Source organism: Thermobia domestica, chromosome 14 (genome assembly GCF_964235325.1).
Source record: "Thermobia domestica chromosome 14, izTheDome1.hap1.1, whole genome shotgun sequence".
NCBI classification, from domain to species: Eukaryota; Metazoa; Arthropoda; class Insecta; order Zygentoma; family Lepismatidae; genus Thermobia; species Thermobia domestica.
In genome coordinates, this window is record NC_137467.1 from 50,811,129 (window position 1) to 50,826,189 (window position 15,061).

The 15,061-nt window shown below is 38.5% G+C and overlaps 2 non-coding genes across 2 annotated transcripts; one reads left to right on the plus strand and one right to left on the minus strand.

Annotated features, from left to right (window-relative positions):
* Positions 1–1,400: 1,400 nt before the first annotated feature.
* TRNAQ-CUG (transfer RNA glutamine (anticodon CUG)) lies at positions 1,401–1,472 on the plus strand. Its single transcript has one exon. It is a non-coding gene; the product is annotated as a tRNA-Gln (tRNA).
* Positions 1,473–3,602: 2,130 nt separating this feature from the next.
* Positions 3,603–3,684, minus strand: TRNAL-UAA (transfer RNA leucine (anticodon UAA)). The gene has a single exon. It is a non-coding gene; the product is annotated as a tRNA-Leu (tRNA).
* Positions 3,685–15,061: the final 11,377 nt, after the last annotated feature.

A 15,061-nucleotide genomic window follows, 5' to 3' on the forward strand; every position in this document is an offset into this window, starting at 1 on the left:
CTATGGTCTCTCAGGTGGTTACAAACCCGAATCCATTCGCTGTAGTAGTCCATTCCCCCTACTTCTCCTATCTGTGAGCACTTACCCATAGCTTTCATCCTTCCACCGCTTTGCTCATTATAAGAAAAGAGGTAGATAAAATCCATTTTCCTCATAGTTTTTTCTTCAACTGTAATAAATTGGCGGCCAATCTCTTGTACTTGGATGATATAACAGTTTATCATTTTTTCAATACTTTTACTGAAAGTTCGCCAAAATACATATGGATTTAGCTGCTCATAACATATCAATTTCTTGAAAATAATAACAATTTCTTAGACAGTTTTTCAGTGTGCGTTAACTTTGTAATCGCGAAAAATTTTTGCTAACCCCAGGATGTCTGGAATCGTGGCATCCAACCGGAGACATTTTGTCGCTGTTCATAATACATTTCAGCCCACAAAACATTCAAGCTGATAGCTACAATGGACTAGAAAATTCGTTAAGGTGGTATGCAACCGGATATTTTCGAAGTATCATAAATATATTGATCCATACATTTCAATGAAAAAACATAAACCATTGTCAGTTTTATACTCTTTAAATTTATTGATGTTAACCAAAGCATCTTGTGTTCTTGCCGAAAAGACAATCATACATCTGAATACACAAAGACCAATAAACCCATTCAACAAGGAATAATGCTGTCCCACATAGTGTTTATGAACCAAAAGTGGTCGTCCGGAAGGCAGGTGGTAAGAGGACAAGTATCCATCCTATAAATGGCACCGGAAAAGACAAAGGGGACCAATAAATTCAACCCTTCAACATCCTGCTAGCTGTCGGTGAACAGCACACAAGGAAAAAACCAGGGGAAGACCCATTCACCCTCTTCACGGTAGAGGACAGGTAGGTGGAGCTTCAACTCACATAATGGCCTGTCGGCAGACAGAAATGTCGTCAAAGAGTGGAAGAAATGCATTCATCCATTCTCAAAAATAAATGTGTGCTCACCCAGCGGAAAAGAGGAGAGAGGGTGGGGTTTACCTGTTCACAACAACGAATCTGTGAGCATCGAGGGGGAAGTGATTGACAAGTGTCTTTCTTAGCATCAGGTGATGATGAGGCGAGGCTATACTATGCAGGCGCTACTAGGGATAGGGTGGTTGGTCTATCCATACAGAACGAGTTCAAAGAGTGGGCTGTTAGTTGGGGAAAGCGATCATACAAGGAAGATGCGCATATTTATTTCTGTAGCGGAGGAGTGTGTCAGTTCAGAGAGCAAGGCTGGAAGGAAGACGCACTAAAACGAAGTTCGCTTCGCAGCGAAGAAAAACTGAAAAATAAATAAATATTCATTCCTTCTTCCCTTTCCTTCCCTTTCTTGGACAATTTATTTCTCTCCATAATTTTTAGCGGGGGGCGCGGTGGCTCAGTGGTAGAGCGCTCACCTCTGGTGCTTGGGGTCCCTGGTTCGATCCCAGCTCGCGCCGTGTGGACTTTGTGGTGGACAAACACCGTGCTCGTGGGTTTTCTCGGGGTTCTCCCGTTTCCTCCCACTTTCTTCATTCCACCATTTCACTCATCTCTCACCATCACCGTCTCCTTTAGTCTAACCGGCATAATCGTGGGACGTAAAACTAAAGATTTCATTTCATTTTCATTTTTCCATAATTTTTAGCACGCATACGAGTAGTCTTCGTCTTTCAGAAAAACATTTTCAAAGTTCACGACATTTTAACACAAATTATTTGTAAATTAATCGAGTAGCTCTTCTTATAAGTTTCATTGTTTTTTTCTAAGTTCACAGTGTAGCTCATCTTAGGACTTTACGTAGTAAAACGAGCCAAAAACAATCCATTAAAAATCATTGCTAAGCATAGGAAATCCATGGATAATGCAAGAGCTTGAAGAGCAATGTTTCAAAGGATGGTGTAATCATATTCATTATTTTTAATTTAATCATAATTTTGTACGTTCACACATTGTGTTCGATTAGTTACAAGCTTTTTAAGTAGGATCATAATTAAAAATTATTTTTTTCGATTAAATTAAAGGGAAAAACTTGTGGGAGCTAGGTATCGCATTTCAAGGCTTATACTAAAGTTCTGATAATCTGAAACACATTTTAATTTAATCATAATTTTTAAAATTACGATTAAGGAATCGTGTAGGATCATGTTTCAAACAGCAAACGATGTCATTCCACTTTCCAGGACCTCCTTAACCACCTTCTATCGCCCAGGTAATAAATTCTTCCCAGGTACCTACCCAGGCCCTGTCCGGAAGCACATACATGGAAGTGGTTAAGTAATAAATCAATTAATCAAACATTAGCTCTATTCACGACCACTTGTAGCGACAGGTCTACTATTTTCTTCCCCGCCAGCAGCTACTGGCTGGATGATCGTGGCAGCTCAGAACTTCGGCTCACTAGCACCGAAGCTCATGTGTGAAGGCTTACATTTAAGACAACGTAAAGCTAGCAACTGTAGCTCACGCGAGCGGCGCACAGGATCCTAGTGTGAAGGCTACCTTAAGGCATCAACGGAAGGAGGGCCACAGAAGTTTTCAATGGAAAAATTTATAATGATACGTATGACGAAATACTGCAAATGGTGCAGCTGAACGAGTATCCGTAAAATAGGCCCACATATTGAATGAGAAAAAATAAAAGTACAGATTCTATATACAATAATAAGAGTTCCACCAACGTTCCTAAAATCGAAGGAAAATATTTTTTTCACATAAATAAAAGTAGGAGAAACTTTTCACGCAATCTGTGAAATTTATATTCTCTCTGTACATGTCTCAGTGCTGCCAGAACTTTATTAATGTGTACCCACAGGATTTCATCAGTTACCTAAATGACTTTAGTTTCTCAGCTGATCTTCAGCGATTTCAGTCATATGTGTGTGATAAGTTCAATGCAAGAAGAAACGTGAAAACAAAACTGAAGGTAAACTTTACAAAAGATTTATAGAAGAAAATATTGAGTGTGAGTTTCCAAATTTAGACTTTGGCTTTCGTATATTAATAACATTCATGGACCCAAATCGCACAGATGAGCGTTCATTTTCACAGTTGAAGCATATTAAAAATTCCGTCAGCGGAACTATTCAACAAGGCAGGTACAATACCTTGTCTCAATTAAATATGGAAGCAGATGTGTTACATAAGGTTAGTTTTGAGGATCTCGTCAAACACTTTGAAATTAAAAAAGGGTAGGAATAAACTTTTTTCAATTATAAATAAATTGAAAATACACGCTGAGACACGTACAGAAAATATATAAATGTCACGGACTGCATGAAAAGTTTCCCCTGCTTTTATTTATGTGAAAGAAATTAATTTCCTTCGATTTCACGAACCTTGGCGGAGCTCTTGTTATTTTTGTATATAGAATCTGTATTTCTATTAAGATTTGTTTTATTTAGATTTGAGTTGTAATTTCAATGATTTTGTAAATATTGAAAGAGTTATTTTTACATTGACAAAATCATAGACATGAAGATCAGGAAACAGTGTATAAGGACATCATGCTATTATTGACTTTGTAGCATGTAAGTTCCCATCAAAATAATTTTAGCTGCAAATAACGTTGATGATAATATAAAAAACCATGGCTGCGGTGGGATTCGAACCCACGCCTCCAAAGAGACTGGTGCTTAAAACCAGCGCCTTAGACCGCTCGGCCACGCTACCACTGAGCTTAGCAATACCACTACCATTGTCGTATTTTCTAGTATCGCAGATAAGAAACTGCAGAGCTATGTGAGAAAATTATATGCTAGGAATTATACGAGGTCGTGCGTAACATACTTCTTCTTCTTTTCCACCTTATAAAAAACCAGTAAACAGTTGTGTACGTAGAATTTCATCAAAGAACAATTAAGCATTCAATTTCATAACCTTCCAGACATGCATAATTTTGCATATTTTACTATACTAAATTGTACCATGAAATCTTGATCAAAGGGAGTTGAAACCCTGCACGCCACTGGGTTTAACCAAGTAACATTTATGCATTGAGCAGCAACATGGCATCGTTTTCCTAATTTAATACAAAAACATTTACCAAATGAAATGAAATGAAATCTTTGAGTTTTACGTCCCACGGTTATGCCGGTTAGGCTAAAGGAGACGGTGATTATGAGAGATGAGTGAAAATGGTGGAATGAAGAAAGTGGGAGGAAACGGGAGAACCCCGAGAAAACCCACGAACACTGTGTTTGTCCACTACAAAGTTCACTTGGCGGGGGCTGGGATCGAACCCAGGACCCCAAGCACCAGAGGTGAACGCTCTACCACTGAGCCACCGCGCCCACAGTGGTAGGTTCAATAAAAGAAGTTCACATGATTGAGCATTTATTATTATTATTAAACTAAGTAATACAGTAAAATTTCTCAAAACGGACATCGGTGGAACACGATTATTTGCCGTGAATGAAAGGTGTCTCTAAAAAGGAAGGGTTCTCTCTCATAACACCACACCACACATATTTATGGCATGGAGGAATAAGAAAGTTTGTCATCTATTGAGAAATTCCTGTTAAGAGAGGTTTCACTCTATTAGGAATTGAGCACCACTATTTTGCCGAGTAGTTACATAAAATGAATTGATTACATACAAATTATTGTAATTATTTTGCAAAATTCTGCCATTATTTCAATTTATTAGCCCCTAGGCAGCTTTAGTGGATGATTTGTTTCCAAAATATTAATTGCGAAATATTCCCTCGTCCCATGCTGAAATCATATTCGTTTAGTAATATACAATACATAGTTGCAATTTCATTATTTTAATATTGTAACCCTGTTGTTAACGTTAATTGTTGTAATATTGTTTGATCTCTAAACCCGAGACAGCACAAGTGGTGCCTCAGAGGCACCCTGGTCAACTTTTTATGCCATTATTATTAATAGATATTTCGTCTCGTGTCCTGTGCTCTAGAATTCTTCTATTTCTTTGACATACACCCTCTGAGCATTGTTTTTAGTTTACCTCAGAAAAAAATAGGGTAATTTCTTTATACTAACGAAAAGGCCCAAGGAGTGCCTCTGAGGGTGCTATTGAAGTATGTACTTTTCTAATTATTTGATACTGTTCATTGTTTATTAACATTGACAAATGATTTCATAGCAAAGTAGTGACTAGCCTTTCTTATTAATGACGGAAAATACAAATGATAGCGGTGGGTTCAGGTAGCTTGTATATGCAGCAGAGAACCTCAGAGGCACCCCTTGAGCTTTTTAAGGGTAAAATTAGCATGGTCTTTCTCGGGTTAATCTCCGCTCCTGCTTCTTTCTGGCTACGTTATTGGTTCTGAATAGCTTTCATAAGAAAATTTTTCATTGATTTAATTGTTTTCCAGAAATCCAGTTTTTCAATTTACAAATACTTTGTACCTTTCTGTTTTGTCTTTTTTAATGTAGCCTAATTTTAATAATCCACTCAATGAATTTACGTGTATAAAAATATCCTTTACAAAAAAGTAAGCTAGCGACAAATGCTTTCTTGCATAACATTAGACTTGGTCTAAAATATATAGGGTGGACGAAAAGTGGCTGTACACCCCTGCGTTGATCAAATATAACATTCTAGTTTATGGATTCATTTGCTTCGGCTCTTCCGAGATTAAGATGTAAGTAAAAACACATTAAGAACAAATAATAAAGGAACTAAGTCTACCTGATGGATAACAATAAGAAATTATATAAAATGCAATGAGCTGATCAGTACGATATTATATACCTACATTTGGTCCACCCTGTATATAATTCTTATCTTACCTCGATCGATCTCTTCATTTCTAAAATGTTTTGGCTACACCCTTTTAACTTCAGTCCGTTGATACACCACTTGCAGAGAAACACTTACCAACTGAATGTGGTATAGGCTTATTACTATATTGTCACATTTTTCCTTTTAAGGAGGAGGTAGGTGAGTGATCGCTCAAGACGTTGCCAATTTCAGTAATCTGAATCTGTCCATCAATCTCTATTCTCAGAAACGACCGCAGAGCCCAGGAGGGTAGGTATGAGCGGGTATGTTTTGTCAATTGTTTTGATCGAAACACCGCCCGAAACAATGAGGGTCATGTGGTTCTCGAAGTCGTACATGAGAACGAGGTCGCTTCGTATTTTGAAGTGAAATAAATAAATAAATAAATAAGAATATTGCTTTCTTTCCTAAACACTAAACTTGTTTAACTTGATGTAATAAATACCCTATGTGGTGCTTATTGATACAATTGGATTTGGGGGAGTATTCCTTTTCCATCCAGAGGAGTGCGTAAAGAAATTTGGGGGCGTGTTAGGGGGAGTGTTGGGGGGGTGTAGATTACTCCCTGTAGGTGTGGTTAAGATTTTAACATTGGAAATAGCTGAACCTTCGCTATTTACACAGCGCACAGTTCTAATATGAACGTGAATCTCCTTCCCACTTCTCACTATATCTGTGCAATTCCATTTACGAACATAAGTAAAGGACAGGAAGAACGCATGTAGCCAGGATTTTGTAAAGGGGGCGAGGGTCCATGACATGAAATACTGTGGTAATCACACCAGGGGCTCCATCACTCTAAACTATTTTACTGGAATATATATAAGTTTGTTTAGCCAGGATTTCGTAGTGGAAGGGAGGGGAGTGGCTTGACATGAGACTCTGAAGGCCCAGGAGCTCACTCAATATAAACTACTTTACTGGCAACATAGGCCTACATTTGTTTGTTAGGACAATAAAATGAGGCTATACTAGTAGGTCTAAGTATTTTAATAACAGACTACGAAGAAATCTCGAGTAAAAGAAAATAATAATAATAATAATAATAAAAAGTATTGAGAAAGATTTACAATATCTACGTTCCTTCCTCTGTTCATTCAAATATAACAACTTTTCTTTCATTATGAACTCAACTATTATAAAAAGTACATACAGGGTGGTAGTGTGGGGGAGCCAGGGAGGCAACTATCCCTCCAGGGAAGCTCCCCGCCATACGAGGGGGGCAAATTTTGAGACAAAATTTTCTTACTCCATATAAGATATGAACACGAAATTATAAATAAAGCATCGAACAGGTTCACTATAATACACAACCAACAGAGCACACAAGAGGTCAATAAAATAAAATAAAAAATAAGTCGTAGGCCCATTTAAGTAAAACATGTCTACTATTAGGGGCCCTAGAAATAATATTTATTCGTATAGCTTTGAGATTTGTCAATATTGTCCCTTTAATTAATTTGTCATGTATGGAACGGGCTCAGGGGCGTAACTATCGACTCCGCAGACCTAACCATGCGGAAGGGCCTACAGGCTCCGGGAGGCTCATAAGGAGTAAGAGAGAGATGGAAAGAGGGGGCCCAAGAATTAGAAAAAACTACTTTTCTAGGGGACCCCAAAACACTTATTAATGCTTGCCGCAAAGAAAAAAATCTAAGTTGCGGCGCTGAGTACATATTCACTATTATAAAAACCACATATTCAATAATCTCTTGTAAAATAGTTTACATGATCTACGTTCCTTTCTCTGTTGAATCAAATGTTAACAGAACTTTCTTTCCACATAACTTTTTGTTTTTGTTATTCCGTCAACCACTGTCTGTGTTCCAAATGACAGGTTAAAGGAACAGTAGAAAACTGTTTCTGGAATAGCACTTTGATACTGCATAGAAGCGATGACGAAAAATTATGATAAAAAATGTCTACAGTATTACAGAACCGCTTCTGAAATTTCCCAGATTAGTAGCAGAAATTCTGAGAATTCCGAAACTTTTAGGAATTTCAAATTCCGTGACCTTTTTAGGGTATCCCGCTCATTCGCAACCATGTATTGCAAGTAATACAACTCTCCCCATAAGAAATTTCAACTTTTAACACTGCAGCTTTTTATTTTTAATGCTGATTCTTCTTTTTCTCTTTTCTTTTTGTTTCATCTTTCCTTAATTTTATCCTTTCTGGTTTCGAAAAGGAGTCCGGACCTCCCCCCCCCCCCTTTGCCGTGTGCCTGACAGGAAGACTTTCAAATGGAGGAAGTTGCTATAACAAACATATAAATGTAGTATTTTAATATACAGAATGTTGGGGTGAGTTCGTGGCAAAATTCTGAAGTGATAGATGATACCAAATGCAAATATTTTTTCCCTTATAATTCCATATCCGAGTACGCTTTATTGTGGGTCTACAAGCCTTCAAAGCAGCAAGCTTGCAATAGGCTTTGTCATTCAGATTAAAGCAAAGCGCCTGAAATGTCCATCAACCCGCTATACGTTGCTTCTTTACTGGTTGCCTTTCACAAGGGTTTCAACCTAGTTGCAATAGGAACAAATAGGAACAAAACGTCGTCTAAAATGTCGAATAAAGAGTTCTTTGAAAATTTGAGTAAGAACTGCCAAATCTACACAAAATTTGGTATCGACTAGAGACAGCGGCACATTTCTAGCACTTGTGGGTTTCGAGATCTCATTCTCGAAAAGATTGGCAACAAACATATAAACTTTTCTAGCATTTAAGTAATTATATAGATGGTTAATTTTATGTAATGAGTATTGTATGAGAAAAATAACTAAATAGAAAACAACAACAACTACTACTACTACAACTACTACTACTACTACTACTACTACTACTACTACTACTACTGCTGCTGCTGCTGCTGCTACTGCTACTACTACTAACTACTTATTATTATTCTTATTATTATTATTCTTCTTCTTATTATTATTATTATTATTATTATTAGTAGTAGTAGTAGTAGTAGTAGTAGTAGTAGTAGTAGTAGTAGTAGTAGTAGTAGTAGAAGTAGTAGTAGTAGTAGTAGTAATTGTTGTTGTTGTTGTTGTTGTATATTCAAAAATTATAGTGACTCGCCGAGTCAATTGCGTCAAGGAAAGAACGTCACACTTTCATATTCTTAATTACGCACACTATGATAATATAACTAAAAGACGAACATGTAAATAACAAGAGAACAGCATCTCTTTCAACTCAATGAACGTTTGGACAGTTGGGCGTGAGGTACGAAATTTGGTATAGAGTGGCATTCAGTGGCATTCAGTTTGGAGAACAATCATTTGCACCAATGAAACATGGATGACTGTAAGTTATCGTTAGGCTTAAAATATTACAAGTCTGCGGTCTGGAGTCAACAGCCCGATATAATTTCTTTCAATGGATTTATTTCGATAAGGAACAAGGCACATGAGTGTTATACCAAAATACGTTTTATTGCAAATAAAAAGGAATAGAAAATTTCAGAAATCAGAGGTAGAGAAGTAGGCAATAGAGTTGAAGCATAACAGAAATATAACAGTAGTAGTCCACAATGAACATCAGAAATTAGACACGCAATATCAAAGATAATTGCAATAGTAATAATAATAATTTCGCTTCATGATGTACGGAAAAGGAAGTTTCCGTGTTTTAAACAGTGTTGGGCAAATTTCAATTGAATTAACAATTAACAATTAATCTGTAAATTTAATTGTTAATTGCAATTAACAATTGAAGTAAGTAATGGTCAATTATTAATTGCAGTTGGCCATTAATAAAGGAGAATCAATTGCAATTAATCAATCGATTGAAAGTAATTGCAGTAGAAAGTAATTGCAATTGAATTCAGTCATTCAATTGGAATTGAAATTAATTGGCAATTGATTCAATTGCAATTGATTTCCTCAGCAATTACTTTCAATTGATTGATCAATTGCAATTGATTTTCACTGATTAATTTTCAACACTGTAGTTCAGAGAGGGCGTGGGTCAATGACCCACGACCCACCGTGACCCACTCTGACCCACCACCCACCATGAAACATTCCCACTGTGACCCACAGACCCACGAAAACCCATTGCCATCAACTGTAACCCATTGTCATCAACTCTGACCCTCTTCTCTACTGACTAAAGAGTTTAAACTTATAATAAAACAAGGCTAGGAAATTATCACTCATCGGAGTTTGAATTTCTACGATCAATCGCTCCAGCACCGCTCTATTACAATAACGGTTTATCTGACCTTTCTAATATAAATAAAATTATAAATACAAATAAAATAAAGAGTTTGTTTGTGTGTCTGTGTGCAACCTGTGGACCAGGCGAGTGGACCGAAAGTTTCCAAAATTTGGTCACGGGTATCTTGATCTAGACCCCAGATCAAGACGAAGAATTTTTTAAAATTTCTAACTAGGTAGTCTCAGGGTTACGTTTACCGGGACCGGCCTGGGGGCTAGACAAGTTGACCGCGAGTTACCAAATTTTGGTCACGGATACCTTGGTCCAGACCCCAGACCAAGCCAAAGCGTTTTTAACAAAATTGTAACCAGGGGGGTCTCAAGGGGGCGTTCACCAGGAAATGTAAAAGTAGTAGAAAATGACCGATATTCGTGTCGATTTCTTAGTTTTCGCTGTCACTGAGATCAATGCTGAAACTCCGATAGCACTAACTTCCAAATTCACCCTATTCGGTTGCGGGCCGGGGGTTATCGAGGGGAGGGATACCAAAACATAAAAGTAATCCAAAATTACCGATATTAGTGTCAAATCCATAGTTTTCGCGGTCGCTGAGGTCAATGATGACACTACCATTAGCGATGACTTAAAAATTCATCCACCATTGTATGCGGGCCTTGGGTCACCTGAGGGGGAATTTCTAGCCATGTAAAAATAATCGAAAATGACCTATATTAATGTCAAATCCATAGTTTTCGGGGTCGTTGACCTCAATGATGAAACTCAAGACCGCGTTTACTTTCACATTTAGCCCCCATCAGCTAAGGAACGGGGGCATTATAAAGGGGATCACAAGACATGTAAAAATAATTCACAATAATATTAGTGTCAAATCCGTAGTTTGCGTGGTTACTGAGCTCAATGGTAATACTTTCATTAGCAATGATTTGCAAATTCAGAAACCATTGTATGCGGGCCGGGAGTCACGGGGGGGTGGAGAATTGCGAGACATGTAAAAATAATCGAAAATGACTGATATTAGTGTCAAATCCATAGTTTTCGCTGTCGCTGAGATGAGTGGTGGTACTCCTACAGGCGTTGACTTCCAAATGCAGCTTCCATTGGCTGGGGGCCAGAGGCGTCGTTTTTTTCAAAATTGGAACCAGAGGATCATAGGGGCGTTTACCGGGATATGTAAAAGTAGTAGAAAATGACAGATGCTAGTCTCACACTCATAGTTTTCGCGGTATCGGCTGGGGGCCAGAGGCGAGTTTTTCACAATTCGAACCAAGGGGGTCTTAGGGGGCGTTTACCGGGACATGTAAAAGTTGTAGAAAATGACCAATATTTGTGTCGAATCCATATTTATCGGAGTTGTTCAGATGTATAGTGACAATCCCAATAGTGTTTATGTTCAAACTCAGTCCCCATCGGCCTTCCCAATGAAAACACATGTACGTTGTTTTCTATATATTCACACAAAATATATATCCAATTTTAGAAATGTTTCTTAATTGCTCTTCCGTTGTTCAGTTTTTTTTTTTTACATTGATATTTTATCTGATCCGTGCGAAGAACGGGCATAACAGCTAGTACGAAATGGTAAAGTGTTTGTAATGGACCAAATTACGATGAATTCAATTATAAAGATAATTATTATAATTATCATTGATAATTATTTCCTTGTTGAATTATAGATACCTTTCAGTGGAAAAAAAATAATAAAATTTAAAAGTTCCAAATCAAGGTAAAGTAGACCAACGTAAAGGAAAAAAGTATAAAATTTTCCAAATAATTAAGCGTACCGTAGAAACTTAAAATTTCCAGGTAATTAAGCTTAAAGTACAAATTTTATGTCTCATTTTCTCACAACTTGATTTCTTTCTGCTCTGAACGCTAAACACAAGCTTCAGCAATTATTATAATAGAAAGCAGTGGATATATAATGCGAAGCACTGTATTTCTTATTTCTCAACTAATTACGATCGTTTTGTGTGTCACCTGAAGTGGATCAAAATGGGCTTCTAAGATGGAACAAAAATGATCAAGAGTTCTGCCACTATCGAATTTCGAGGTCGCTAATTTCACATCCTTTAATACTTGTTTTGTGCCGTTTTGTGCCGTTTTGTGCACCTATTTCAACGTTTTGTGAGCAACTGAAAGAGGGTCAAAATGGGCCTCCAACGTGGGGCGAAAATAATCCACTTTTGAGGCACTATCGAATTTCGAGGTCGTTTGTTTCCCAACGTTTAATGCCATTTTTGTGTCGTTTTGTGCCTATTTTCACGTTTTGTGTATCTGCAAAGGCATCAATGTTATCCTACAAGTATGGCGGAACAAGTTAATGCTGTTTCATCAGGAACAATTTCGAGGTCGTTTCCTTCACATCGTCTTATGCGTATTTTCTACCGTTTTGTAAGCCTATTTCCACGTTTTGTGAATCAATAGTAGTGGGTCAAAATGGGCATTCAATGTGGGAAGAAAAATGGCCCACTGTCCCACCAGTATCGAATTTCAAGGTCGCTTCTTTCGCATTGTTTAATGCATGTTTTATACCGTTTCTGCGCATATTTTCACGCTTTGTGCGCCACCGAAAGTGGGTCAAAGAGGACCTAAAAATATGGCAGAAAAAGACATATTCATCCCACTTTCAAGGCCCATTTTGACCCACTTCCACTCAGTGTTTCTTCTAGACATGTTTTTTTGGGACACTACCCACCGGAGCTCTCAGAGGGCCCCCCTGGAGGAGACAAAAATAATACATCTATAATAAAATAAAAGAATAGTACCAGAAGTGCCACCCCGAAATACTAAGTGTACAACCCGGAACATTTTTTAAGGAACGACTGCTTCCACTGACGCACAAAGCAACACAAGTCACGCACACAAAAAAAAGAAAAAGAAAAAGAAAAAGAAAAGTGAAGGAAACGACCTCGACATTCGATGGTGACGGATAGGCCATTTTTACCCATTTTCGTTGTCGCACTAAAGTGGAAATAGGCGCACAAAACGGTACAAAACAGGCACTATACGATGTGAAAGAAACGACCTCGAAATTCGATAGTGGCGGAACAATGGCTCTTTTTCCTCACACTTTGACGTATTTCTGGTGATGCTCAAAACGTGGAAGTAGACGAACAGAACGGTACAAAACACACACTAAACGATATGAAGGAAACGTCCTCCAAATTCGTTGGTGGCGGAACCGCATTAACTTGTTTTGTTATATTCGTAGGTCCAGTTTGATCCACTTCCGGTGACGCAGAAAACGTACAAAACAGGCACAAAACGATGCGAAAGAAACGACCTCGAAATTCGATAGTGGCGGAACAGTGAGTCATTTAACTCCCACTTTGAAGGCCCGTTTAACTCACTTGCGATGCCGCACAAGACGGGGAAGTAAGCTCAGAAAACTTTTTTTTTTTTAAAAAAAGCATTAAATGATGCGAAAGAAAACTACCTAGAAATTTAATAGTAGCGGAACAGTGGGTGATTTTCGTCACACTTTCGAGGCCTATTTTGACCCTCTTCCAGTGACGCACAAAACGTCGAAATAGGTGCACAAAATGTTACGCGATGTGAAATTAACGTCCTCGAAATTCGGAACTCTTGGTCATTTTCGTCCCATCTTGGAAGCCCATTTTGACCCACTTCCGGTGACGCACAAAACATGAAAATACGTGCTCGAAACGACCAGAAACTGGCACTAAACGATGTGAAGGAAACGACCTCGAAATTCGTTGGTGGCGGTACAACAATAACTTGTTAGTCCGTATTTGTAGGCCCATTTCGACTCACTTTCGGTGACACATAAAAAGTGGGAACAGGCGCACAAAGCGACACAAAACATGCACAAAAGATGCAAAACAAAGCACCTCGAAATTCAATTTTCGTTGATGGTGGCGGAACAAGTTAATGACACCGTGAGCACCAATGTAAGCATAATGTACTTCTCGCCATCAAGGCTGAGAACTGCACGGTCCAATTTTTTAGCCAAAGCAGAAGCCCAACTGGGATAGTGATGTCAACCGGTTCGGCTCGGTTCAACTGAGCGAACAGCTTGAGCTGGCTTGGTTGGGATGACCCATCGACTGGGCTCAATTGAGCCGAAGGCTTGAGCCGGTTCGGTAGAGACCTGTCATTGACTCGGCTCGATTGGAGCCAATGGCTCGAACCAGCTCCGTTGAAACGAGTCCATGGGCTGGGTCCGAGTCAGCTCAACTGAGCCCATGGCTCGAACCGGCTCGGTTGGAGTGAGCAATCAGCTTGGTTCGGTTCGGCTCGGTTGAGCATCGGCTCGAGCTGGCTCGGTTGGGTGAGCTGTTGGCTCGGCTCACTTCTCGGTTCAGCTCGAAAGTGAATGAACTGTGAGAGAGCCGCTTGAGTCGTTGACAACCCTAAAGCCGGGTCGAGCAGTTTTGAACACGTTTGGCCGGAGTCCTAGAAGTTTTAACAATTTTTGGCTCGAGCCTGGATACTTAACCCTCGTGAACTCAAACCTAGAACCTCGTGATCGATGTCCTTGCTTCCTGAAGATTTCTTGATGACCGAGATCAACAGTCAACTAATTTTTAGTATTCAGATACAAACCGCCTATATTTCATGTTTATAAACGATGTTATAATAATAATTAGTTATAGCAGTAGTAGTAGTAGTACCACCATTGATAATTATTTTGACTAAGTAGGATACTTGAAGAGAGTAGTACTTGGAACTACACAAATGATTTAGCTCGAACTGACTCGTTTTGGCTCGACTCGACTCGAAATTGATCCGAATTCGAGTCGAGTTGCTCGAAATTTTTCGAGCCGAGCTCAAAAATGTCTACTTCGAGTCGAGTCGAGTTTTAAAGAATACTCGCTCTAACTCGCTCGTGCCCATCCCTATATGGGAAGTAGTTGACCGGAATAGACCCTTTCAGGTACCGACCGCTTTCGTTCATCAAGACGAGTTGACACACACACACACACACACACACACACACACACACACATATATATATATATATATATATATATATATATATATATATATATATATATATATATATATATATATATACTGTATGTGTGCAAACGCTTGAAACACCCTATCCCTGACACTTGCATTAGGTAGCATGTACCGGAATTG